This window comes from Oryx dammah, unplaced genomic scaffold, assembly GCF_014754425.2.
Source record: "Oryx dammah isolate SB20612 unplaced genomic scaffold, SCBI_Odam_1.1 HiC_scaffold_17, whole genome shotgun sequence".
NCBI lineage: Eukaryota > Metazoa > Chordata > Mammalia > Artiodactyla > Bovidae > Oryx > Oryx dammah.
In genome coordinates, this window is record NW_024070201.1 from 80380427 (window position 1) to 80387042 (window position 6616).

Here is a 6616-nt window from a genome sequence, read left to right on the forward strand (position 1 = left end):
GGACCCAGGGTCCCAGTCTCAGCCCAGACCCCACTTCAGGAGGATGAGGGACCCAGGGTCCCCAGTCTCAGCCCAGACCCCACTCCAGGAGGGTGAGGGACCCACGGTCCCAGTGTCAGCCCCAAACCCCACTCCAGGAGGGTGAGGGACCCAGGGTCCCAGTCTCAGCCCGAGACGGTGGTCTAGACAGGCTGAGCCTCATGAGGGGTGTGCACAGGGCCGCCCCACGCATGCGGCTCCGGGGCCAGTGGCCCCACCCCGGGCTCTGGGAGGGGCCAGCTCCTCACCTGGGGTCCTGGGTCCTGGCGGGGCCGCCCCTTCGCCAGCCCCGCCTGTAGCCTCCGCCAGCCGCGCTCTTGCCTCCCTGTCTCCCGGGGGGCTGTCGAGCACACTGGCCGTGCGGTTGGCACTGGACTGTCAGGGAAGGCGGGACTCCAGGCGCCTGGTTCTCAGAGCACAGAGGTGTCTGCGGCCCTGGGCAGGAAGGGCAGTGGGGAGACGCCACCTCCGCCCCACGGTCTGGTAGCAAACGGCCCGCCCGTCTGAGGACCGGGCCGGCAAGACGCTCCACGTGGAGTGAGCCAGCCCAATGGGGACTAGCGCTGGTGCTGCCCTGACACGGGGGCCTGGAGGACACGGGGCTCAGGGAGGCACAGCACAGCAGGACCAAGCCCCTGACCCGCTCACAGAGGCACAAGGTGGTCGGACTTGGGCAGAGCAGAGGCTGGGGGCCGGGCTTGGGTGGGGGCTGGGGAAGCATACAGCTTCCAGCGTGCAGAATGGGGAGTGCTGGAGCTGGACAGGCACACAGCAGGGATGTCCTGGGCGCCCTGAGCACTTAAGAGCCGTTAAGGTTTGCATTCTATGAATTTCTGCCACAGAAAAGAACCTGCCATCCAACAGCTGTACTTGGATGGATCAGCAGTGACACACGGGACTGGGCCGGGCGGCACCTGTGTGGTCCCAGCGCCAGACCCTCCTGCTGGCTGGCATGAGGGTGTCTCCATGACGGAACACACACGTCCAGGGGATGCACCCTGGGGTTCCAGGTAAGGTTCTAGGAGGCGCAGGACACGGCGAGAGGCTGGCATGCACACACGTATGTGCAAGCACATACAGGCGGCTGGGTTTCCAGCCAAGGGTGTGGGGAGGGGTGGAGGCATGGATGCTGGCTCCCAGAGGGAGGTTTACGGGAACGAGAGAATGTCCATGTCGGTACGGGGTGAGTTAGGCGAGCAACTCTTCACTTCACCTGAGAGGCTCAGAGGATGAAAGAAAACAGAACAACCTGCTCAGCATGGAGGCCTGGGGGCAGAGGGTGTGCACACACCGTGTGGTCAGACTGTGCACACACCATGTGGTCAGAGTGTGTCCACACACCCTGTGGTCAGTGTTCACACGCCATGTGGTCAGAGTGTGCACACACCGTGTGGTCAGACTGTGTGCACACCGTGTGGTCAGAGTGTGCGCACACCGTGTGGTCAGAGTGCGTGCCCACACCATGCAGGCTGCTGATTCACTGGTCTAATTAAAGTTTCCTGTGTATTTTCAATGCGCTGCCTGTGGCCCAAACCAGCTGACCTTCCCTGGGGCCCTGGCAGGACAGTGTAGGTGCGTCCTCCTGCCAGCTGTCGGGGGAGGACAGTGGAGGCCTGGCTGGCTGGTGGGGGAGGGGAGCCCGGTCCCATGGTGGGCCTCTCGCCCACCCCACCCCACCCCCCGCCTCGGGGCCTGAGACAGGGAGGGAGGAGTTAGACTCGGGCCACGGTCCAGGGCCAGGCACCAAGGTGCTGTGTGACCCAAAACAGAAGCAGGACCTCTTTGGGCAGCTTCCTGATCTGCAGAAAGAAGGGCGCACCTAGAGACGCAGAGCCCTACCTCCGGGCAGATGGTCTCCGGGCCGCCGCCCGCTCCCAGGCCGGCTCGCTCTGCCGCCGGCCCTCTCGGCGAGTCCATCAGGCGGGCTGGCCGAGGGCAGCAATGTGGTTGGGGCCGGACGTGGGCACACCCCTCACGCGGCTGTCATTTTAGATGAGGAGATGAGGCCTTGGGACTGAGTGCGCAGCGAGAAGCTGACACAGCTGGGCCTGGAAACAGACAGCAGCTGGTTGCTGGGCCTGCCCGGCCAGGGGCTCCTCTCCCTCAGGACCAGGGCTGGGAGCCAGGCAGAGCCCTCCTGGCCCTGGCCACCCCTGCCTGCCCAGACACCCAGGAAGCCGGAACCTCATGTGCTCCTTTATCTTGAATGCATGGGGCTAAGCAGGGCCCTTTGGGGGCAGGAGGGGGAGCTGTGCTCACTTGCAAAGGCAAACACGAGCCGAGATGGTGCCGGGCTTACTGTTTGGCCGCGGCTCTGCCACAGGGAGGAGCCGGCTCAGGGCGGTGGGCGCCAGATGCAAGGCCACACCTGGGCCCCTCCGCGCCAGGCACACTTCGTGTCGTCCAAACGTCAGTAGATGGAACATTAACTGAATGAATGATTTTAAAGACCGCTGGGAGTTCCCTGGCGGTCCAGTGGGAAGACTGCACACTCCCAATGCAGGGGCCCAGGTTCCACCCCTGGCCAGGGAACTGGATGCCACATTCGGGAACTAAGAGTCTGCACGACGCAACCAAGGCCTGGAGCAGCCAAACTGAAGAAAAGAGGCAAAAATACCTGCTGAGCAAAGCACTTACTGCTCCTGTTCCGAGTGAGTGACACGATTCACTGTGACTCTCGTTGCCACCTCACACGCATCCTGTTATCGTCCCGCTCAGAGACAAGACACGCGGGGGCACGGGTCAGGGGCGGCCCCAGGGCACACAGCGTGGGCGCACAGTGTGTGCGTCTCACAGCCCCCACTCTCCGCGCCTGCAGGCGCAGTGCCAAGCCCGGGGCAGCACTTGCCACGGGCACTCAGGGACGATGGGCTCGTCCTGGACGCGTCTGTAGGGTGGCCACAGCCCCGGGCCCCTGAGCGCGCGGAAAGCGCTGGCGTGACTGGCGGATGCCCACCAGGGGAGGGGCAGCTGTGCCACGTCCAGCCAGGCCCTGAGGCTCCCAGCACTGGGCAAGTGAGCAGACCAGCGGTCACCACGCCCCAGGGAAGGAAGCGAGACGGGGCAGGAGGAGGAGGCGATGGCACTCACTCGGCCACTCAGCCGCGTGCGAGGTCCCTGAGGACCTCAGGCTGGGTCCCTCCTGACACCTGCCCTCTGACCCCTGCGGCCCCGCCCCCTCCCCCTCCTTCATGAACAACGACCAGAGCCCCAGTCTCCCGGCTACAGGGCGGGAGACCCCCTGCTCAGGGCTCTGATCAGGGAAGACATCCCCAGTCCAGCCAGCTCTTGGAGGTCCACCTTGAGACTCCCCGCCATTGAGCTTCTGGGCGGCAAAGCCCTAAGCGCTGCCAGGCGCTTGGCGGGGAGGCCACTGTCCTGCCGTCAGCTGCTGCGCTCGGGGAGCACAGATTCATTTTAATATTGGCTGCAGCTAAACCTCATTAGGAAAGTAAATTTGCTGTAGCTGCAAAAAAAAAAAAAAGGCAACCCACACAGTCCTTCCTTCCAAAGCTAAGCTAAACGGAAAACCTGATCTGACTGGGGCCTGCTTGACGCCTTACCTCCCTGGGACTGGCCCGGGGCCCGGGACACAGTAGGTGCTCAGTGAGCGAGTGTGGAGTGGGGTTAGGGTTGGGGTTCGGGTTGGGGTTGGGGAACGGCCCCCACCCACCTGGTCAGCTGGCAGCACCCACACCAAGGGGACACCGGCCTGGGGTTCCTGTCGGTTGCATGGATTTTGGGGGGACACTGGCCGAGAAGTGCAATGACTTCACCAACAGCTGATTCCACACGGAAATCGTGTTGCTGCCATTTGGCAGGGGACACCGAGCATGTCTCCCCCAGCGGAACGGCAGGGGCAGGGCCAGGCCCCGGGCCTGGAGGCGGCGGACTGAACCGAGAGCCGGCAGCGAGGCCGGTGAGGCGGCCCCAGGGTGGGAGAAAGGCTACTCCATTCAGAGGCTTCTGGATGCCAGGGGCTCACGGGGAGGGAACAGATGCAGACACGAGGGTGACGCCTCTCGAGCGTTTCAGCTACAGACAGCCTGGTCGGATAGGCTCCTGGGTCTACAGGCCTTCAGGAATCAGGGCCTAGAGGCCTCCACTTTCCCCGAAGCCCTCCCAGCCGATCACAGAGACCGAGGCAGCCTCGGCCTGGCCAGCCTGTGCCCCGCATGGCACCACCTCTGCGTGCCCACCCCACACGCTCAGCAGGCCCCGCAGAGGACTTCTGGCCTGCAGGTCTGGGCTGCGGGCAGGCTTCCCTTCTCCTTCTCCCCAGAAGGCGTGGGGGTGGGCACACGCAAAAGGGTCCCTTCTGCCCGGGGCTCCCCTGAACCCCACGCTCCCCCACGTTCCTCGGGGGGCCGGCCCCCTGCCCTGGCCACTGGCTGCCGACACGGGCGGGCACCCTGGAAGGAGGCTGAGGTGGCCCCCGCTCTGCTGGCCCCGGCGCCCACGCTTCTGTGTCTTTGTTTGCTTTCTCTCACAGCTGCTCCGCCTGCCTCGGACTCTGATTCTCTCTTCCCGAGCCCGGCCTCTCCTCCTGTCCAGCTCTCAGCAGAGGGGGCACTCGGGCAACTCCCAGCCCGCTCAGCCCCTCCTCTGACCAAGCTGGACCAACACTCTTCCCAGACCCTGGAGCCTGGTTCGGGGTCAGCTCACCGCTGGACCTGCCCCACTTACGAAGCTTCCGCCCTCCTCATCACCCTGTGCTCACAGCCAGAGAAGGCCAGCCACCCGGGTCCCCTCTCCCCTCGCCCCTCACAACCATGGGGGGAAACCCAGGTGCATCCAGAGACGGCGGCCGGGGGGAAGGGCTGGCCCTCTGCTTCCTCCTCTGGAGCCCCCAGTCTCCACCAGCCCCCGCTTCAGGTGGGCCCGTCACTGCTGCTCATCCGGAACCTCTGTTCGTGTGTTCAGCCAGCCAGTGAGCCGCCAGCACACCCCAACAAGGAGGGGCTCACCCACAGGCAGGCACAAAACAGGCAGAGCAGCCGCCTGGCGCCAAAGGGGGTACGGATACATCAAGCCTCCCTGCTCCACACCCGGGCAAGCCTTCTGCATCCCCCAAGACGGGGAGAGGGGGATGAACGCAGCCCCAGAAGCTTTGAGGGTGCTGGGCGTGGTCTGGGTGCAGTGCAGTCTCTCTGAGGGTCTCATGGGGGAAGGGTCTTTGTTCTAAACAAAGGAAGGGGACTTGACGTTCGGTCCAGTGAGGCCACTAACAGCCCCCAGCTCAGCAGCTTTGGAGGGGATGCCTCCATCTCTGTGCTGGAGGCAGGGAACCCCGGGGGACAGAAGGTGGATCTGGGGAAGCGGGAACCTCCGTCCGGTAAAGTCACACGCCCACAGCCCCGTAACTCGGGGAGCCATGAGCTCCACCCTGACACAGCCACACACAAGATGTCACCAGTTGCTCTGGGGACATTCCCACCCAGTCCTGTGCAGCAGTGCATGTCAAGCCCCCAGTGGGTTCCCCACCCACCCACCCGGTACCCACACAGAGCTGCCCCCACCAGCCTGGGGCAACCAGCCTTCTGCAAGGCCGGCCTCAGCATCCAGGCAGAGAGAGCCCCAGAGCCCCGCTGCCCAGCTTCTACAAGAATCCATGCAAGTGGCACTGGGCTGGGACTAGGCCTGGCCGGGGCAGGACAGGCAGAGGGCTGGAGAGGATCTTGTTTCTGCCTCTGCGTGCGCGGGGGGTGGGTTCTCTCAACCTCAGCTCCAGCCCCAGGCCGTCACCTCCTTCCTGGCCTCCCTTCCATCCTCTGCTGCCTCACACCTCGGTTTGCCCCCCTAAGCTGTGGGCTCTGGTTGGGAGGGACTGGGGCCCCGGGCCTGAGTCCAGCTGTGGAGGGCAGGCGATGAACTCGGTCCTGACTCCTGCCCCCTGCACGCCTGTCCTGATGCTGGGCCCCTCACCACCACTTAGCCCCCTGCCTCGCAGGAGAGTTGTAGACACTTAACTTGCCAGTGGCTAGAGCCTCTGAGCTTGGGGACGACCCTGGGGGACCCGGAGCAGCGGTGCTGACCCCTGACTCCAGGTCGCCAGGAACCACCTGCTGAGGTGGGAGGAAGGGCCCCGGCGAGCTAAGAGCCCGGCCTGCGGCTGGCAGGGGCTGAGAACCAGCTTCCCTTCTCGACGCCGACGAGGGCCAGCACCACCCAGGTCTGGTCCCGCAGCAGCCCCTCGACTGCAGTGCCTCCGACCCCGATGCTGGCCGGCTCTCCAGCCGCCCTGCTGCGCGCACCACCATACGCGCGCGCGCGCGCACACACACACACACACACACACACACACACGGGCGCGCACAGGCGTCTGCGCACAGGCACATGCCGCGGGCGCCGATGCGGACGCATAAAGGGGCTCTGTACGCGGCGGAGGGGCCACTGACCTGCGGCGGCGAGTCCGGATCGTCCCCGGCGCGCTCCATCTCGGCGGCGGCCCTAGGCGCCGGTCCCCGCGCCCCCAGGCTGCTGGCCCCGGCTACGCGCGCCTCCGGCCCCGGGGGCTCTCGGGCTGCAGGTCCCCCGAGGCCCCTTCATCGCCGCGGGGTCAGCGCCGCCCCGGCCC

At 65.5% G+C, this 6616-nt stretch overlaps 1 protein-coding gene across 1 annotated transcript in view; it reads right to left on the bottom strand.

The window, feature by feature from the left end:
• B3GAT1 (beta-1,3-glucuronyltransferase 1) overlaps positions 1–6474 on the bottom strand; it is a 17916-nt gene extending 11442 nt beyond the window's left edge. Inside the window, exon 1 of the mRNA XM_040259476.1 lies at positions 6438–6474. The gene's annotated coding sequence lies outside the window, so the exon portion shown is untranslated. The remainder of the gene's footprint in view (positions 1–6437) is intronic.
• Positions 6475–6616: the final 142 nt, after the last annotated feature.